The sequence below is a fragment of the Perca fluviatilis genome, chromosome 18, assembly GCF_010015445.1.
Source record: "Perca fluviatilis chromosome 18, GENO_Pfluv_1.0, whole genome shotgun sequence".
Taxonomy (NCBI): domain Eukaryota; kingdom Metazoa; phylum Chordata; class Actinopteri; order Perciformes; family Percidae; genus Perca; species Perca fluviatilis.
In genome coordinates, this window is record NC_053129.1 from 29,734,269 (window position 1) to 29,755,693 (window position 21,425).

At 42.1% G+C, this 21,425-nt stretch overlaps 1 long non-coding RNA gene across 1 annotated transcript; it reads right to left on the reverse strand.

Moving 5' to 3' along the window:
• Window positions 1-19,156: 19,156 nt before the first annotated feature.
• On the reverse strand, window positions 19,157-20,189 carry LOC120546859. Its single transcript, XR_005636960.1, has 3 exons — window positions 20,035-20,189; window positions 19,908-19,936; window positions 19,157-19,564 (listed from the first exon to the last, which is right to left on the reverse strand). It is a non-coding gene; the product is annotated as an uncharacterized LOC120546859 (long non-coding RNA).
• Between the last annotated feature and the right edge of the window lie 1,236 nt (window positions 20,190-21,425).

The window sequence follows — 21,425 nt, forward strand, 5'->3', positions numbered from 1 at the left end:
ACTCCATTACAACACACACACACACCACACACACACTCACATATACACACACAGACACACACATATACACACAATGACACACACACACCCGCACCCTACACGCACACACACATACACATACACATACACACACACACATATACACACACACACACACACAACACACACACACAAAGCAATGCTAAGTGAAAATTAAAATGAGTTCTTCTGCACACAGAGACATCAAACTGAGCTCAAGCTGCTGGAGCTTCAACAACCAGCAGTACATCTTAAAATCAGCTCTGAAATCTGCAGCTGGAAGACTATTTCAGGAAGTTAACAAGAGTTAAATGAAGTTCAAATCCAGCTGCTGTTCTCAACTGGCTGCAGATGAGAAAAGGTTTTTATACAACTGATGCAGGAAAATACATCAGACTAAAATAAAATAAGCCTTAATGATTCTTTTAGTTATTTCCAGTCTTGAACTAGTCCAGTAAAAGGTGACGAGTTGATCAGTGGAGTCTGATGGAGGCAGAAGTGTTGGTCAAACTCCATCAGGAGATCTGATGTTTTCATAGTTCACTGTATCATCATCTACATCATAACGCACCTGGGAAAAACAACACAACACAATCAAAGACACACTTTCCAATCCCAATCCCACTTCTCTGATCTGTAGGCGTCCACCGCCCCACATTTAGCTCAGGGAAATAAGAAATAAGTTAAAGACAACAAGTATATTTCATTACACTCATTAGGAAGATGCTTTTGTTACAATTACTGAATTTAAGACCAAAAGTAACATAAATATGTTGAACAAACTAACATTTGTGTCCACTTCACCTGTTTATTGTTGTCTCCTGTCTTCTTCTGTCTAAATGTACAGTTTCTAATGAAGAGTGTGTAAAGCATCAACTGTAAAAACATTTCATTATTTAGTTGTAAAACTCACAGCGATTTCCTCCGTTCTGTTTTCTTCTCTGAAAAGACAAGAGAAAGAGAGGACTTCAGTTTCCACAGTGAAAATCTGCTTCATCAAAACTTGTTGTTTCTAAGTTTGATCTGTGAATGTTCTCACCTTTAGCTCTCGTCCACATGTTGACCGCCACAACAATTATTATGAGAGCTGCTAAACCCACGGGCACAAAGAGGATCCTCCCCCAACCTGGAGAGAGAAGGATAACATCAGAGATATGTTTTAGTTGGAGCTCTGAGACTTAAAAGAGGAGACCGAGATATATTGGAGTTTTTAGTAACATCAAAGTGTCTAAATGTTCCACTACGTCAATGCAAAGATGCAATGTTATTTTATTCTGAAAAACAGATTCCATCATTTTAAAAGAGATAAAGCCGATTAAACCAGATCTTATTAAAAGTATCCATGTCTTTGGTTTCAGAGAAAGACTTGTACTCCAGCTTTATTCATGCTGTCACTGAGTTCTTCAAAAGAAATCAATAATCATTTTCTTAAATCACTTTATGTGTTCTACATTAAACCACAATGAAAGGTCATTTTTGTCTTTTTAGAAAGTGAATTAGTCAATCTACATTTTGTTCTTATCCTTTCTTGCCATGAAAATATTAAACAATAAAAACCTGTTCCATTAAAGGATATCATAGAATGAAATCTATGGATACATTTTGGGAGAGAGAGAGAGACTGACAGAGAGACTGAGATTGTAGAGAAAGCCGTACTGTAAAATCTATGAGTTACTACCTTGTAGTTTGGTTGAAGGATCACTGATTGCTGTGGTGGTTGGTACTGATTCTGGGCTTTTATCAGAAGTTCTTGTTGTCTCAGAAGTTGTGGTTTTTGCTTTACCTGGACAGATGAAATAACACTGTTCAGTGATAAAATATCTAAATGTCTACCATCTTCTCTAACTAAAGGAGGAATATTTTGAATTTGTGGGTTTCTGTTTTTGTGTTTCCTGTTTTATTTTGTAGTATTCTCTCTCTCCCCTGTGATGTCTTGTTTTACTTCCGGCTTGTGTTTTCCCGCCCGTCTGCATTTAGAGTCCGGATCGGGCCGAATTTTTCTGTCCGAGGCCGGCCCGTGTCCGACAGAGCCGTGTCCGAGCCCGACCGGGCCCGACCCAGTTAAAATCTCATTTGTTTTTCCTCATACTAATGACACATGTAGGCTACGTTTGTGGAAAGGTTTTATTAAGCAACTGTAGGAAGGCATTCGGAAATATCAACAGATGAGCGCATCGCGGCACGGCAAAACGCACGCGTAAATCAGCTGTTAACATGTTCAATGGGTTAACCTTTCCTGATCGCTTCGTTTCCAACCGTGATCAGAAAACCAGGAGAGACTGGTTACCTCCAGGGCCGACGTTATAACATGAATAACCACTAACTCTGCTCCGTTTGCATGATCTAGGCTACAACACGCATGTTTCCTCTTTCTCTAGGCTTTCTCTCTTCTGCCTACTTACCTCACACACTCCACACACACACCTCACTCACACACACACACACACACACACTGAGCTCTCTTAAAAGGAGCCGCAGCACCATTTTACAACAAATGCATTATCGCGGCTGATGTGACCGAGCCCGACCATAATTTCTAAATATCTCTCTGAACCCGGCCCGGGCCCGTCGGTATCGTGCGGGACCCATCGGGACCCGCGGCCTAGGGTCGGGTATCCATGCCTTAGTCTGATTTTCTGCCCTGGAGTTAACCAAACATTTTTTTTTCTTTTTGCCATGAAAATATTAAACAATAAAAACCTTTTCCATTAAAAAATATATATAATTAAATCAAAACAATAATTTTGGGAGAGAGAGAGACTGACAGAGAGACGCGAGATTGTAGAGAAAGCCGTACTGTAAAATCTATGAGTTACTACCTTGTAGTTTGGTTGAAGGATCTTTGATTGCTGTGGTGGTTGGTACTGATTCTGGGCTTTTATCAGAAGTTCTTGTTGCTTCAGATGTTGATGAAATAACACTGTTCAGTGGTAAAATATCTAAATGTCTACCATCGACTGTAACTAAAGGAGGAATAGTGATTTTAAACTTCAAAGTCATTGAATGAACATGTTTTTTATTTTTTTCATTTTGATCTGATACAGTTTAGTTCTGACCTTTTTTTTTTTTAACTTTTTATTTAAACATTTTAATCATTATACATAACGTTTCCTGACAGCAATATAAATGTAATAAACAAATGACAGGCAAAATAAGTTACAATAAGAGTACAAATAAATTAAAATAAATAAGTAAATATGAAGCAAAATAGAACTAAGTGCGTAAAAAAGTAGTAAAAAGGTAGATTAAATAAAATTAGAATAGCAATAATAATAATGGTAACAGCAACAATAACAACAGGCAGAGAGGTAGATATCTGTAAATAATAGCTAAGCAAAAAAAAAAAAAAAAAAAGGAATTTAGATAGGTATCCCTTCCCAACAGTATTGTATCATATCATCCCATCCATCAGACCCTCAGATACCTTGAAACACAAGTCCATCTTTGCACAAAAGTGTCCATAGTCAGCTGTAGACTTGCCGTCATTTGCTCCATCCTGTATACATTTTTCAGTCTCTGGACCCATTGACCTATTGTTGGCGATTTTACATCCCTCCAGTTCACTGTAATCATTTTCTTTGCTACTAATAAAAGAATCCTAAGTATATATCGCTGATCTGTATTATATAGATCTGTAGGTATGGCTCCCAGCAAAAACAACATTGGTTCTGGAGTGATATCTATCTCTAAAATAATATCAATTTCCTTTTTAACATCATCCCAAAATCCTTGTATTGATGGACAGTCCCAAAAAATATGTGTGGTGTCTCCAATAGTTCCACATTTTCGCCAACATAAAGCCACGTTGGGGTTTTTCACAAATGAAGAGATGATAAAGGGAGTATTAAAAAATCTGATCTTTACCTTCCAGTCAAATTCTTTCCACAGTTGGCTACTAATTCCCTTATGACAACTTGTCCATATGTCCATCCATGTAGAATCTTCAATTATAACATTCAATTCTAATTCCCATTTTTCCTTGATGTAGTTTGTGCTTTGTGAGGTGCCAGCTGTTAACCTTTTATATATATTAGATATGTGTTTTTTTGTTGGGAAATGCCTCTCCAGAACACTAATAAAGTACTCTTCTATTTCATTTGGGTTTTGGTGAGCAGCTCCCTTTCCTTATGGCTTGTGATATAATGTCTTATCTGGAGGTATCTATACAAATCATTTGATGGGAGGCCAAATTGTTCTTGAAGTTGAGGGAATGATTTGAATTCTGTTTCTTTAAAAAGTTGATTAATTGTACAGAGACCTTTATTGGCCCACCTTCTAAACCCGCTATCCCACACGGAAGGTGGGAATTCTATATTTCCTACTATCAACATGGCCCTTGAGATCGTCTCCGGTCCCCTGAGCATTTTTTTCACTGTTGTCCAGACTTTTTAAAGTATGTTTTATCCATTCGTTCTTTATTTTGATTTTATTGACAGACTTTATATCAATAAATGGTAGTACTCATAAGGACGTGCCCCTTACAGAGTCTTGCTCTATCTGAGTCCATATTGCGCCCCGGTTATTTCCGATCCATGCCACTATTGCATTTATCTGTGCAGCCCAATAATATTTTTAAGGTTTGGCAAGCCTAGACCTCCCTTGTCTTTGGGTAAATGAAGGGTTTTTAATCTTACCCTCGGTCTCTTCTTTTGCCAAATAAATGTTGAGATTAATTTGTCCAACATGTTTAAAGTGGAAGCAGGTACTCTTACAGGAAGTGATTGAAACAAAAAAAGAAGTCTTGGTAGTAGGTTCATTTTTACGGTTTCTACTCTGCCAATTAAAGAAAGGGGAAGGACCTCCCAACGTGTCACATCATTTTTTATTTGTTTAATTAATTTGTTGTAATTTGCCTCAAACAACTGAACGGGGTTGGGTGTAATAATAATTCCCAAATGCCTAAATCCTTGTTTGGACCAGCAAAAGAGACCTTGTTATTTAATTGTGTAGGCCAAGTACCTGAGATCATCATGGCTTCTGATTTATTTTCATTAATTTTGTATCCAGACACTGACCCATATTCTTGCAGGCATTTCATAAGCGGCAGGGATGGAAAGAAGTGGATTTTTAACAAAAAGTAAAATATCATCTGCGAATAAAGCTATTTTATGGATTGACCCCCTTCGTCCTCTATCCCTTGAATCTGCATATTCTGGCGTATCGCCTCTGCCAAAGGTTCAACACTAAGAGCAAATAAGATGGGTGATAGCGAATCCCCTTGTCTCACACCCCGCTCGATCCTGAAAAAACTAGAACAGTGACCATTAACTCTAACTTTGGAGCTGGGCTCCTTATACAATAGGTTGATCCAAGCCACAAATTCTTTCCCAAAGCCCATTTCCATCAGTGTCTGCCTCAGAAATACCCAGTCGACTCGATCAAATGCCTTCTCTGCGTCTAAGCTGAGAAGCATCGACGCTTGTTTGTCTCCTGCCGCTATTGCCTGCAGGTTCAGGGTTCTCCTTATGTTATTTGTTCCTTGACGTCCTAGTATGAATCCTGTTTGATCTGGTTGAATTAATTTCTTTATATATTTTTGGATTCTAGTAGCCATTATAGAAGTCAGGATTTTATAATCTACACAAAGTAAACTTATTGGGCGATAGCTGGTGCATTGTATGGGGTCCTTCCCCTCCTTATGTATGACTGTTAATATGGCTTCTGACCATGAATTTGGGGGGTCTCCTGATGTTAGAACGTAATTATATAATTTACATAATATGGGAGTGAGCTCATTCACAAAGATTTTTTTCCCCAAAAACCCTTTTTTGGGGGGTTTTGTTGTTTTTTAACTTGGTGATGGTTTCTCTAATTTCGCTCTCTGTGATAGGCTTTATTAAGAGTTCTGCTTCCTCACTTGATAGTTTGTTGATTTTAAGGGGTCTCAAAAACTCTGTAATTTTCTCTTCCTTAAATTCTAGTTCTTCAGCCCTATATAGCTGTTTATAATATGTAGCAAATGAGTCTGATATTTTAGTGGGATCGGTCTCAACCTGGTTAGTTCCAGGGTTCCTGATCTTGGGAACTGCACGGCTAGATTGGGCTTTTCTGAGTTGAAAAGCCAGTAACCTACTAGCTTTATTCCCCATTTCATAATATTTTCTATTAGTATATCTGAGAGCTCCCTCTGCCTTATATGTCAGAGCCTCATCCAGTTGTTTTCTAATTTCCTTTAACTTTTTAAGAGTATCTTCCTGTCCAAATTGTTTATGTTCCCTTGTTAATTTTTTTATTTCAGTTTCCAATCCTTGTTGTTTTGCGAGCCTTTGTTTCTTTATTCTAGATCCTATAGAAATAATCTTTCCTCTCATCGTGGCCTTACTGGCATCCCATACAACTGAGGGGGAGACACTACCATCGTCATTCACAGTGAAATACTCAGTTAGAGCTCCTTGTATTTCTTGCCTGATGTTCGTATCTGTTAGTAGTGAGACATTAAGTCTCCAGTGTCTAAAGTGGTTGTTTACCCCTAAATTAATTTTCATGGTCACAGGGCCGTGGTCTGAGATAGTGACTGGCTCAATTGTACTTTCTTTAATTCTATATAGTTCAGTTTTTGATATGCAAAAGAGGTCTATCCTCGAATAACTCCCATGCACTTGAGACATAAAAGTGAAATCTCTCTCATTTGGGTGGAGCTGTCGCCAAACATCTACAAGGCCTAGTTCCTTCATCATATCTAATAGCCCCTTAGACATTTTAGATTGAGATTTTCTTATTGCAGGTAACCTGGTCAATTTTGAATCCAGAGTGCAGTTTAGATCGCCCCCACTCGTATAATACCCTCACTTTTATCTGCTAATAGAGTTGCAACTTTTTGATAAAGTATGGGCAATCTTCATTTGGGGCATACACATTAAGTATGGTTATCTTTATTCCCCAATTGTGCCTATCACCATAACATACCGGCCTTCATCGTCTTGAAAGATTTTCTCATTGTTGTAGTACACTGATTTATTAAATAGTATCAGGGCTCGAGAGTGCGACCAATTTGGTCGCAAATGCGACCAAAATTTGTAAGGGTGCGACTAAGATTTTTCCTAGGTCGCACCGGTGCACCTAACGTCCTCGCATCCGCTGCCTCTCCACTAAGGCGATGTTGTTTATAGCGATATGGTTTAATGTTGCGTTACATGACCCATTCCTTCTGGAAAGCCGTGGTGCCTGTGTTTGGATTTGGATCTCTCCTCCGCGCCAGCCCCGCCCCCATTCACTCACACACCGGCCGGCTCACCTGCAACATGGAGAGACACAGCGCCGCTGGTCCAAACTCTCGACATTTGTCTACAGTTTTAATTGTTATTAACACAGCTGTATATTGTTAAGTATGAGAGGGAAACCTGTATTGGGAACCAGTGTTTCCGCTGGTAACTCTGTTACTGCGGCCGCCACGGCGAAAAACACATTATTAAACTAACTTCAGTTCGTTGAGTAATAGCGTGACAGAGCATGCTGGATCATAGTTCATAAAAATGCAGCGCAGTGACGATACAGACATTTCATAGCCTACACAAGACTGGTGTAACGCCTCTAATGAGTCAGCCGTCACTCTCTGGAGTAGCGCTAGCATACGCTTCAGTCCATCGCACTCCCCTGTCTTTCGGTTGTCGCTTTTTTTTTTTTTTAAGATTTCGGCCTTTATTTTGATAGGAAAGCTGAAGACATGAAAGGGGAGGGAGAGTGGGGGATGACATGTACAGACATGAAAATCACTCACCTTTCGTGAAATTCGCCGGTTTGAAACCAAAATAGGTGACCCATCGTGAATCGTGTAGATTTGATGAGAAAATGTTTAAGGGGTAGAGGGGGGTGTAAGTCACTCGGGCCTGGTGCCGGTATGACTATTTTAGAAAAATAAATAAATTAAAAAGTCCACATGGGATTTGTTTTAATGCGCTGGATTTAACCATACTGTCTATGGATTTGACCAATCATCGAACTTCCACCAACCTTCTGCAGCGCATGTTCAAGGAAGACGCCAGCAGCGGTAAGACAGGGCTTGCTAGTCATTAGATGCTAGTCACAAAGCTTCGGTCCGTGCATTCTGTATACGATACGTTACCGGCAACGACCGCTACCGTTAAGACTGCGACTGTTCCTTTACTGACCGACCGTGATACAAACAATACGAGTGTGCGCGTCTACGCGGATCATGATTTGTAAAAGCTATCTGAAGCCCAAACTGCCTTGATAAAGCTGTCTGTTTGGAATCAGCATGCGCAGGTATTTAAACATAAAGGCCTTGTCCCAGATTTTAGACTTCTTTAGCTATATGAAAAGATAAACAATGCCACGTTTTTAATAAATGTAAATAAAGCAGCTAATAACAGCATGGACAAAATCATGAATGTACTAATTTGCTTTTTTGATGATACCTGGCCAAAGTAGTAAATTTTAGTTTTCACAATGATTCATTGTAGGATTATGATATTATTGCTATATGTAAATCCGCAGTTGACTCTTTATTTAATATATGGTTGGAAGAAGTACAAATGTATCCAAAACTTTTTAGTCTTTAAAACTTATGACTTTTATTATTGTGTAATGTCAGAAGGACTTTAACTGTTTTGCCAGTCAAATTAACTTTAATGAGTGCATATTGAAATATTACACTGTTGGTTGGCAAAAATGCATCTCAAAATGCATCAGATTGATGCTTTAAAATATGGAATATTTAAAATTTTTCTTCTGGGGCGCGGAGGCCCCCTAAGAGGGGTAATATCCTTCTCACCTTTTTCACCCCTGACCCGTTTCGTGCCTGTCATATATAGGAAAGGGCTGCAGGTCGGAGTCAAACCTCTATATTTACCAACTGGAGCTATCCGGGCGTCCTCTCTCTCTTTTAATCAGTCTGTTATTGTTGTTGAAAGCTTATGAAGGAGCTTTCTCAGGCTATTTATTTTAGATAACTTTCATTTACATGTGTTGCAGCTGTATATTTTCAAACTGGTAAAGAAAACCCCGTCTTTGCATTTTATTTTAATCACAATCTGTTAATAAAAGGCTTGTGAAAAGTGGCTTTGACTTAAAACTGAACATTTAGCCCACTTTGTAAAAAAATACAGAGCTATATATCGTGTATCGCCATTCAGCGTTACGGCGACGCGAGGAAAAATTTGGGTGCACCTAATTTTTGTGCTGGTGCACCTAAATAAAAAAGTTAGGCGCACCAGTGCAACCAAGGCAAAAAGTTAGTGTGGAGCCCTGAATAGTATAGCAACCCCCTCTCTTCTTTTTCCTCCCATATGATGCACTATAGACCTGATCCACCCACTCTCTCTTTAGCTTCAAGTGCTCAGTCTCAGACAGGTGTGTTTCCTGAATTAAAGCAACAGAGCAGTGAAACCTATTTAATTGTCCTAAAATCTTTTTCCTTTTGATCGGATTATTAATTCCCCTTATATTATAAGTTATAAAATTCAACTCAGCCATGGACTTCGTACTCTTACAATATTGCTCCCTACCTGTTTACACTTGGATGTCAAAAATAATCTAATCATTAACAAAATAGTGCCTGTAACATGTGTCAGGAAAAACAGAAAACAAAAAACATTGTATATAACACAGAACTGAACTTCCATCTCATCAACCTGACGGCAGCAGGTGAACTGTGGCTGCACCAGGTCCCCCCGTGGTATTAGGGGCAGAGAGGTGTGACCTACCCTCTCTGTGGGAAAAAGCACACACAGTGCAAGTGTGACCAATATTACACTAACATGTAAAAAGGTCCGGGGTGAGTGTATACCACTCATGTACTCCAGCATATCCTCCTTCTGGACTCTCTAACACATTACCTTATGATGTGACAACAATATGTTATTTATATATATGTTAATGGCACTTATGGTATTCCTATAGGTCCGTTATAACCTTACCACTGGTTTAGTTGAAACAAACTTCTTATCCATCTTAGTGGTAGATTCCCTTTAGTCTCCCTCCTGAAGGAGGGCCCTGAGATCAGCTGGTGACAAAAACGCTGCCTTCTTTCTCCTCTCTTGGCTCCTCCATCCATCCTTCAGCTCCTCCTCGATGCGCTCCCTCTCCCCACAGCGCACGTCGACTCCCAGCTCCTTCAGCAGCAGCGCGGCACTCGTTAGTGATGCGAAGGTCTTCTCCCCGGTGTTCAGCTTCACTCTCAATTGTGCTGGGTACAGACACCCTGCGCCTGTATGTCCATCTTTTTAAGCTGTTTGATAACTTCTCGAACCCTCATCCGTTTCTGCTGAAGATCGGGGAGTAGTCCTGGTCAAAGAAGATCCGCTTACCCTGAAAGAGGACCGGTCCCTGGCTCCATGCCTGCCTTATGACTGTGTCCTTCACCGCAGCATCCAGAAATCTCACTATAATCGATCTTGGTGAAGCTGTGGCATCTTTAGGGTTTGGCCACCAGTGACCGATGTGCCCTTTCAATCTTAATGTCCAGGTCCGGTGGCAGTTTAAGCTCCTTCTGAAGTAGGTCTTTAGCAAATCCAGCCATATCTTTCCCTTCACTGCCCTCCGGGATTTGAAAGATCCTGATATTGTTTCGTCTCAGTCTGTTTTGGAGGTCATCACATTTTGCCGATAGGTCGATATCCCGGTGTAGCAGGTACCTCAAGCGCCTCGCGATGTCGCATCTTCGCATCCTCGGCGCACCGACTCTCTCCTCCAGTCCTCCCATTCTTTCTTCGTGTTCCGCCAGCTGGTCCGTTTTATGTCCGAAATAGTTTGTTCCACCCGGCTAAGGGCTAGTTGAGTGTGGTTGTGTCCGTCTTGGTTTTCTTTTCGGAGTTTTTTTAACTCCTCCAGTATCGTTGAGTCTGACTGACACGTGTTGCTACTAGCCTTTGTTTTGCTAGTTGGGCTCGGTTGATTCGGCTTATTATCATCTTTTCCCCGTGAGGGGTCTGGTTTTTCCTGTCTCCTTTGACCAGCGGAGGAACTCATGTTTCATAAATCTATCTTTTACGTTTCAGTGTCAAAATATTGTAGTTGTCACTCTTATCTTTAATTTTGTCCGCGGAGCTAACTTACGGTGCTGCAAGCATAACCATGTCGTCACCGGAAGTCCAGTTCTGACCCTTTAATGCTCATTGTCCCTGATGTTGGTGATATTGTAGTCGTCATTGTTGCATCAGCAGCTTAATTAATACAATAGCAAGATTCAACAAACTGTACATTTAGAAATAAGCTTAACCATCTGACATCATGACACAATGATGAAATATTAAAACCTCAGATCTACACTAATATTTAGTGTAATTATCCACAAAGTGATTTTAAACAGCTCATCATATTCTCACCTGGTTTCTCTCTTGAGGAATGAGGAGGGTGAAGGGAAACAGCTGCACTTCTTCAGTGTAACCATCTGTCACTTCACACTTCAATAAGTTAGACCTTGGTTTGTGAATTAAACCAGGATCCACAGAATCCACAGGATCCTGCCATTTCACAGTGGTGTAGCAGCCTCTGTAATGTCTCAATGTTTGGGTGATCTTTAGCCACGTCTTTACCCTCATACAGCCACTTCACTGTGTGTTTACATCGTTCATATGTCGACACAGAGCAGTTTAACGTCACTATATCATCGTTCTTCTCTTCAGGCACTGGTGAAGATGGAGATATTGAGAGAGAAAGACAACAAGAGTTAAATTAACTTCATCACAGTAATCATAAATATTGTAATGTGTCAGTATATTGTTCTTGTTAGAAAACATGATGTAAATACTCACTGGTAACAACAGAGAGATAAACCAGAGAGTCTTGACCTTGATATCGTCCTGCTTTTTTGTACTGCTGACACAAGTAACGACCAGCATCCTCCTCTGTGACATTCTTTATAACCAGAGAACAGTTCTCTCTAACACTCAGTCTGTCTGATTTAGCTTTGGCGTTTACACAAATCTGACCAAGTCTAACCAGCTCGACTAGTGGGCTTCTTAAATAACGGAAATTCCATATCGTACCGTCACAGTTATTCTGATCATCTCTCACATTTTCACAGGACAAAGTGACTTCATCTCCATCTCTGACAGTGGAGGAGGGCAGAAACTGTCTGTTTGCTGCTGTTGAGAAGTTGAGAGAGAAATATAAAGAGTTCACTAAACTCACCATGTTAATGACAAACAACAGATTTGTTTTAGTTGAATAACATTTAGAAAATAAAGTATCTTTAACAAGAATGATGAAGTTAATTGTTGCAATGTTGCTTCCATATATACAGTATCTCACAAAAGTGAGTACACCCCTCACATTTTAGTAAATATTTCATTATATATTTTAATGGGACAACACTGTACAGCTTGTATAACAGTGTAAATGTGCTGTCCCCTCAAAATAACTCAACACACAGCCATTAATGTCTAAACCACTGGCAACAAAAGTGACTACACACCTATGTTAAATTCCCATAGAGGCAGGCAGATTTCTATTTTTAAAGGCCAGTTATTTCATGGATCCAGGATACTATGCATCCTGATGAAGTTCCCTTGGACTTTGGAATTAAAACAGCCCCACATCATCACATACCCTTCACCATACCTAGAGATTGGCATGGGGTATTTTCCATAAAATCATCTCTAAATGCAAATCAAACTAGCTATTGGGGTAACCGACATAAAACCATGCCAATCTCTAGGTATGGTGAAGGGTATGTGATGATGTGGGGGGGGCTATTTTAATCCAAAGGCCAAGGGGACTTTATCAGGATGCATAGTATCCTGGATCAATGAAATAACTGGCCTTTAAAAATAAAAATCTGCCTGCCTCTATGGGAATTTAACATAGGGGTGTACACACTTTTGTTGCCAGCGGTTTAGATATTAATGGCTGTGTGTTGAGTTATTTTGAGGGGACAGCACATTTACACTGTTATACAAGCTGTACACTTAATACTTTACATTGTAGTAAAGTGTAATTTCTTCAGTGTTGTCGCTTTAAAAGATATAATGAAATATTCACTAAAATGTTAGGGGTGTACTCACTTTTGTGAGATACTGCATATGATATAAGTCTTCTTACCTGTAAAGTGAAGCAGCGGTATCAGAAATAAAGACATTTTGATCCATTTGAACTCTTCCATCGTGCTTCTCTGTGTCTCTGCTTCTTCTCTCTCTCGTTCTGATGCTCAGAACTGTTTCTAAAATAGTGCTTTAGTCGAGAGATGCTGCATCTACTTCCTGAAATTAGGATGATGTCACTTCCTCATGATGACTTTCAGGGTTAGGGCGTAGGCTGTTTGAATTCCTTATAGATGCCATACTATACTTCTATAATGCTGAAGTTTTTTACAATTTTTACTTTTGCATTTTTAAAATGTAGTTTTCTCTAGAGGAAAGTAAAATGTTTCTGCATTCATTGATCCAATCTAACCCTGCAACAAACAAACTGTATTAATCTCATGTTGAGTCTGGTGTTCACACTGTGTCCAGTCCCAGGGTGTATTTGTGACACTGACGTGTTTCACACCTGAAAAAAAGAAGACTGAGGAAGTTGAGCGTGTGAAGATTGTTGGTTAAGATAAATATTTGCGGGCACCTGTATAGCTCAGTTGGTAGAGCGGGGGTCCATATATAGAGTCTTACTCCTCAACGCAGCGGGCCGGGGTTGGAGTCTGACCTGCAGCCCTTTAATGCATGTCATTCCCCCCTCTCTCTCCCCTTTCATGTCTTTAGCTGTCCTATACAAATAAAGGTGGAAAATGCCCAAAAATAATCTTTACAAAAAAAGTGTTTGCAGTAATGCAGCTTGTTTTCTTCTTGGTGTTTAGGTTCCTAGGTTTATGTATCATAAGAATGATTAAGTTAATTGTTGCAATGTGCCTTCCATATATAGATGATATAAAGTCTTCTTACCTGTAAAGTGAAGCAGCGGTATCAGAAATAAAGACATTTTGACCCATTTGAACTCTTCCATCGTGCTTCTCTGTGTCTCTGCTTCTTCTCTCTCTCGTTCTGATGCTCAGAACTGTTTCTAAAATAGTGCTTTAGTCAAGAGATGCTGCACCTACTTCCTGTAATTAGGATGATGTCACTTCCTCATAATGACTTTTAGGGTTAGGGGTAGGCTGTTTGAATCTTATAGATACCAAACAGCTGAAAAGTTTTTCATAATTTGTACTTTTGCATATTTAAAACATAGTTTTCTCTCAGAGGAAAGTTAAATGTTTCTGCGTTCATTGATCCAATCTAACGCTGCAACAAACAAACTGTATTAATCTCATGTTGAGTCTGGTGTTCACACTGTGTCCAGTCCCAGGGTGGATTTGTGACACTGATGTGTTTCACACCTAAAAAAAAGATCCATCCATCCATCCATCTTCGTCCGCCTATCCGGTGTCGGGTCGCCGGGGAGCAGCTTCAGCAGGGGACCCCAAACTTCCCTTTTCCGAGCAACATTAACCAGCTCCGACTGGGGGATCCCGGGCGTTCCCAGGCCAGGTTGGAGATATAATCCCTCCACCTAGTCCTGGGTCTTCCCCGAGGCCTCCTCCCAGCTGGACGTGCCTGGAACACCTCCCCTAGGGAGGCGCCCAGGGGCATCCTCCCCAGATGCCCGAACCACCTCAACTGGCTCCTTTCGGACGCAGGAGCAGTGGCTCTCCCGAGCTCCTCACGGATGACTGAGCTTCACACCCTATCTCTAAGGGAGACGCCAGCCACCCTCCTGAGGAAACCCATTTCGGCGCTTGCACCCTGGATCTCGTTCTTTCGGTCATGACCCAGCCTTCATGACCATAGGTGAGGGTAGGAACGAAAACTGACCGGTAGATCGAGAGCTTTGCCTTCTGGCTCAGCTCTCTTTTCGTCACAACGGTGCGATAGATGGAATGTAATACCGCACCGCCGCGCCGATTCTCGACCAATCTCCCGCTCCATTGTCCCTCACCTCACGAACAAAACCCCAAGGTACTTGAACTCCTTCACTTGGGGTAAGGACTCATTCCCTACCTGGAGAAGGCATTCCATCGGTTTCCTGCTGAGAACCATGGCCTCCGATTTAGAGGTGCTGATCCTCATCCCAACCGCTTCATTACCGCTGCGAACCGATCCAGTGAGTGCTGAAGGTCGCAGGCGATGATGCCATCAGGACCACATCATCTGCAAAAGCAGCGGTGAGATCCCCAGTCCACCGAACCGCAACCCTCCCCACCCCGACTACGCCCGATATCCTGTCCATTAATATTCCAAACAGGATTGGTGACAAAGCGCACCCCTGGCGGAGGCCAACCCTCACCTGAAACGAGTCCGACTTACTGCCGGGAACCCGGACACAGCTCTCACTTTGGTCGTACAGAGATTGGATGGCCCTGAGTAGAGACCCCTCACCCCATACTCCCGCAGCACCTCCCACAGTATCTCCGGGGACCCGGTCACACCTTCTCCAAATCCACAAAACACATGTAGACCGGTTGGGCATACTCCCAGGCCCCTCCAGGATCCTTGCGAGTGAAGAGCTGGTCCGTTGTTCCACGACCAGGACGGAATCCGCATTGTTCCTCCTCAACCTGAGGTTCGACTATCGGCCGAACCCTCCTTTCCAGCACCTTGGAGTAGACTTTACCAGGGAGGTTGAGAAGTGTGATACCCCTGTAATTGGCACACACCCTCTGGTCCCCTTTTAAAAAGGGGGAACCACCACCCCAGTCTGCCACTCCTTTGGCACTGTTCCAGACTTCCACGCAATGTTGAAGAGACGTGTCAACCAGGACAGCCCCTCCACACCCAGAGCCTTGAGCATTTCTGGACGGATCTCATCAATCCCCGGGGCTTTGCCACTGTGGAGTTGTTTGACTACATCAGTGACTTCCGCCCGGAAATCGAAGACAACTCCCCGTCATCCTCCAGCTCTGCCTCTAACATAGAGGGCGTATAGTCGGATTCAGGAGTTCCTCAAAATGCTCCTTCCACCGCCCTATTACCTCCTCAGTTGAGGTCAACAGTGTCCCATCCTTACTGTACACAGCTTGGATGGTTCCCCCCCCTCCTGAGGTGGCGAACAGTTTTCCAGAAGCACTTTGGTGCCGACCGAAAGTCCTTCTCCATGTCTTCTCAAACCTCTCCCACACCCGCTGCTTTGCCTCTTTCACGGCAGAGGCTGCAGCCCTTCGGGCCCTTCGGTACCCTTCAAACTGCCTCCGAGTCCTCTGGGATAACATATCCCGGAAAGCTCCTTCTTCAGTCGGACGGCTTCCCTGACCACCGGTGTCCACCACAATGTTCGTGGGTTACCGCCCCTTGAGGCACCTAAGACCCTAAGACCACAGCTCCTCGCCGCAGCTTCAGCAATGGAAACTTTGAACATTGTCCACTCTGGTTCAATGCCCCCAGCCTCCACAGGGATGCACGAAAAGCTCCCGCCGGAGGTGCGAGTTGAGAAGTCCGTTGGACAGGGGCCTCCTCCAGACGTTCCCAATTTACCCGCACTACACGTTTGGGCTTACCAGGTCTGTCCATAGTCTTCCCCACCCCCGACCCAACTCACCACCAGATGGTGATCGGTTGACAGCTTGCCCCTCTCTTCACCCGAGTGTTCAAAACATACGGCCTCAGATCAGATGAAACGATTATAAAATCGATCATTGACCTTCGGCCTAGGGTGCTCTGGTACCAGGTACACTTATGAGCATCCCTATGTTCGAACATGGTGTTCGTATAGACAATCCATGACTAGCACAGAAGTCCAACAACAAACAACCACTCTGGTTTAGATCAGGGAGGCCGTTCCTCCCAATCACGCTCCAGGTGTCTCCATCATTGCCCACGTGCGTTGAAGTCCCCCAGCAGAACAATGGATTCCCCCACTGGGCGCCCCATGCAGGACTCCACTCAAGGTCTCCAAGAAGGCCGAATACTCCGAACTCCTGTTTGGTGCATATGCACAAACAACAGTCAGAGTTTTCCCCCACAACCCGCAGGTGTAGGGAGGCGACCCTCTGGTCCACCGGGGTAAACTCCAACGCGCGCGCTCAGCCGGGGGCTTGTTAGTATCCCCACACCCGCCCGGGCGCCGCACACCCTGAGCAACTCCGGAGAAGAAAAGAGTCCAACCCCTATCCAGGGAGTACAGTTCCAGAACCGAGACTGTGCGTAGAGGTAAGCCCCCACCAGATCTAACTGGTAGCGCTCCACCTCCCGCACCAGTTCCGTCCCTTCCCCACAGAGAGGTGACGTTCCACGTCCCCAGAGCCAGCGTCTGCTGCCCGGGTCTGGTCCGGCCGAGGCCCCTGACCTTCACTGCCACCCATGTGGCAGCGCGCACGCCCAGCGGTTCCTCCCACAGGTGGTGGGCCCATGGGCTGGAGAGATGGGAGCCACGTAGCTTGTTCGCGCTGGGGGCCGGGGCTCCGTGGCAAACCCGGCCACCGGGCGCCGCGACGAGCCCCGCCGTCTGGGCCTGGCTCCAGACGGGGGCCCCGGGCTTCCTCCGGGCAGGGTCACTCCATTTCTACCTTGTTTTTCCATTGGGGTTTTTGAACCATTCTTTGTCTGGCCCCTCACCTGAGACCACTTTGCGTTGGGAGACCCTACCAGGAGCACAAAGCTCCAGACAACACAGCCCTCAAAAAAAAAGATGACAGAGGAAATTAAGCGTGTGAAGATTGTTGGTTAAGATAAATGTCTGTGGGTGCCCAGATAGCTCAGTTGGGAGAGCTGGCGCCCATATAGAGATTTACTCCTCAACGCAGCGGGCGTGTTCAACTCTGACCTGCGTGCCCCTTACATGTCGTTGGCCTTCTCTGTGTCTTCAGCAAAGAAGACATGAAAGCAAAAATTAAAAGATAAATGTTTGCAGTAATGCAGCTTGTGTTTATTAGAAACCAGACAGGATTCATGGTGATGTTTGACAGCACACATGAACACACAGGTGAAGAGTCAAACATCCGTGGTGTAATATGGTGATACTGTAGCAGCTGAAAGAACACACAGAAGATGAGGTTTTACTGTCTGACACCTGTTGGTTCCTCATTGTATCTTTGCAGTTTGTTTCTGAGAACTGAAGAAGAAGTGTTTGGGTGAGAATGTAGTAACACCAGCAGCAGAGCTCTGCAGGTGCGTGGGACAGGAGAAAAAGTCAGAGGACATCTGGTGGACAGGAAGAGAAAAGTGTGAATGTGTCTGGAGGGACAGAGAGGCAGAATGGGACACACTGCAGAGACTTCTGAGCGTAGCCTGAGTTATTATATTTCTGTTGATTCTCAGGTAACTTTGGGAGCATTTCTATCTGTTTTCAGACACATTTGAGTTCTCAGTGAGAACAGAGCTGTTCAAGCCAACAAAGGGAAGCTCCACTACTAGAAGTGGACAAGAGGCAAGAAAGGCAAGGCAAGCAGTTTTATTTATATAGCACATTTCAGCAACAGGGCGAATTCAAAGTGCTTTACATAAAACAGGAGGGAGGTTGTACTTCTAGTAGAGGCAGTAAAGAATATTCACTTTCCATTATGACTCTGTTAGTACATGAAGGAATCAGAAATCTCAGTGTAGAATGAAGTGGTGAACTTTTCTTTATTTTCAGATTATATTATCAGAAAGATAGATTTTTTTCATTTGTAATTACTGTTGGAAGCCCAAAGAGGTAAAACTCTCCAATATTTTACAACAATTACGCTAGGAGAATTGTGCAGAAACTGAAAAGAAATGTGTGTATCAGAACTTTGTTTTTCTTGTTTCCAACCATATGATTTATCTTCAGATTTATCTTGTGACTCGTTGGAGCTGCCCGGCCTCTAGCTTGGGAACCACTGTATATAAAGTAGTTAAAAGTAGCTCAACTTCAACAATGAAATACTACTTATGTGTTGATGCATCAGTATTAAGGATTCACTTTCCATTATGACTATGTTAGTACATGAAGGAATAACAGAACACACAATGAAGTGGTGAACATTTCTTTATTTGCTGATTATATTGTTATCAGATAGAATAAACAGAAGAAGGTTACTGACTCCCTTGCTTTAAGGACACACACACACACACACACACACACACACCACAACACACTTACACATACAACACACACACAGACACACACATACTCACACACGGACACACACACACACACACACACACACACACACACACACACACGCACAAGCACACACACACACATATATATACACACACACACACACACACACACACAGACACACATAAAGCAATGCTAAATGAAAATTAAAATGAGTTCTTCTGCACACAGAGACATCAAACTGAGCTCAAGCTGCTGGAGCTTCAACAACCAGCAGTACATCTTAAAATCAGCTCTGAAATCTGCAGCTGGAAGACTATTTCAGGAAGTTAACAAGAGTTAAATGAAGTTCAAATCTAGCTGCTGTTCTCAACTGGCTGCAGATGAGAAAAGGTTTTTACAATTGATGCAGGAAAATACATCAGACTAAAATGAAATAAGCCTTAATGATTCTTTTAGTTATTTCCAGTCTTGAACTAGTCCAGTAAAAGGTGACGAGTTGATCAGTGGAGTCTGATGGAGGCAGAAGTGTTGGTCAAACTCCATCAGGAGATCTGATGTTTTCATAGTTCACTGTATCATCATCTACATCATAACGCACCTGGGAAAAACAACACAACACAATCAAAGACACACTTTCCAATCCCAATCCCACTTCTCTGATCTGTAGGCGTCCACCGCCCCACATTTAGCTCAGGGAAATAAGAAATAAGTTAAAGACAACAAGTATATTTCATTACACTCATTAGGAAGATGCTTTTGGTACAATTACTGAATTCAAGACCCAAAGTAACATAAATATGTTGAACAAACTAACATTTGTGTCCACTTCACCTGTTTATTGTTGTCTCCTGTCTTCTTCTGTCTAAATGTACAGTTTCTAATGAAGAGTGTGTAAAGCATCAACTGTAAAAACATTTCATTATTTAGTTGTAAAAACTCACAGCGATTTCCTCCGTCTGTGTTTTCTTCTCTGAAAAGACAAGAGAAAGTGAGGACTTCAGTTTCCACAGTGAAAATCAGCTTCATCAAAACTTGTTGTTTCTAAGTTTGATCTGTGAATGTTCTCACCTTTAGCTCTCGTCCACATGTTGACCGCCACAACAATTATTATGAGAGCTGCTAAACCCACGGGCACAAAGAGGATCCTCCCCCAACCTGGAGAGAGAAGGACTACATCAGAGATATGTTTTAGTTGGAGCTCTGAGACTTAAAAGTGGAGACAGAGATATATTGGAGTTTTTAGTAACATCAAAGTGTCTAAATGTTCCACTACATCAATGCAAAGATGCAATGTTATTTTATTCTGAAAATCAGATTTCATCATTTTAAAAGAGATAAAGCCGATTAAACCAGATCTTATTAAAAGTATCCATGTCTTTGGTTTCAGAGAAAGACTTGTACTCCAGCTTTATTCATGCTGTCACTGAGTTCTTCAAAAGAAATCAATAATCATTTTCTAAATCACTTTATGTGTTCTGCTTTAAACCACAATGAAATGTCATTTTTGTCTTTTTAGAAAGTGAATTAGTCAAACTAAAAATTTTCTTGTCTTTTTTTCCATGAAAAAATTAAACAAGGCAAGCCCGTTCCATTTAAAGGATATCATAGAATGAAATCAAAACAATAATTTTGGGAGAGAGACACTGACAGAGAGAGCGAGATTGTAAGAAAGCCGGTACTGTAAAATCTATGAGTTACTACTTTGTAGTTTGGTTGAAGGATCTTTGATTGCTGTGGTGGTTGGTACTGATTCTGGGCTTTTATCAGAAGTTCTTGTTGCCTCAGATGTTGATGAAATAACACTGTTCAGTGATAAAATATCTAAATGTCTACCATCGACTGTAACTAAAGGAGAAATAATGATTTTAAACTTCAAAGTCATTGAATAAACATGTTTTGGATGGTTTTAGTCATTTTGATCTAATACAGTTTAGTTCTTACCTTTTAATGTTCTCATTGTCCCTGATGTTGGTGATATTGTAGTTGTCGTTGTTGCATCAGCAGCTTAATTAATATAATAACAAAATGCAACAAACTGTACATTTAGAAATAAGCTTAACCATCTGACATCATGACACAATGATGAAATATTAAAACCTCAGATCTACACTAATATTTAGTGTAATTATCCACAAAGTGATTTTCAACAGCTCATCATATTCTCACCTGGTTTCTCTCTTGAGGAATGAGGAGGGATGAAGGGAAACAGCTGCACTTCTTCAGTGTAACCATCTGTCACTTCACACTTCAATAAGTTAGACCTTGGTTTTGGAAATTAAACCAGGATCCACAGAATCCACAGGATCCTGCCATTTCACAGTGGTGTAGCAGTCACTCTGTAATGTCTTAATGTTTGGGTGATCTTTAGCCACGTCTTTACCCTCATACAGCCACTTCACTGTGTGTTTACATCGTTCATATGTCGACACAGAGCAGTTTAACGTCACTATATCATCGTT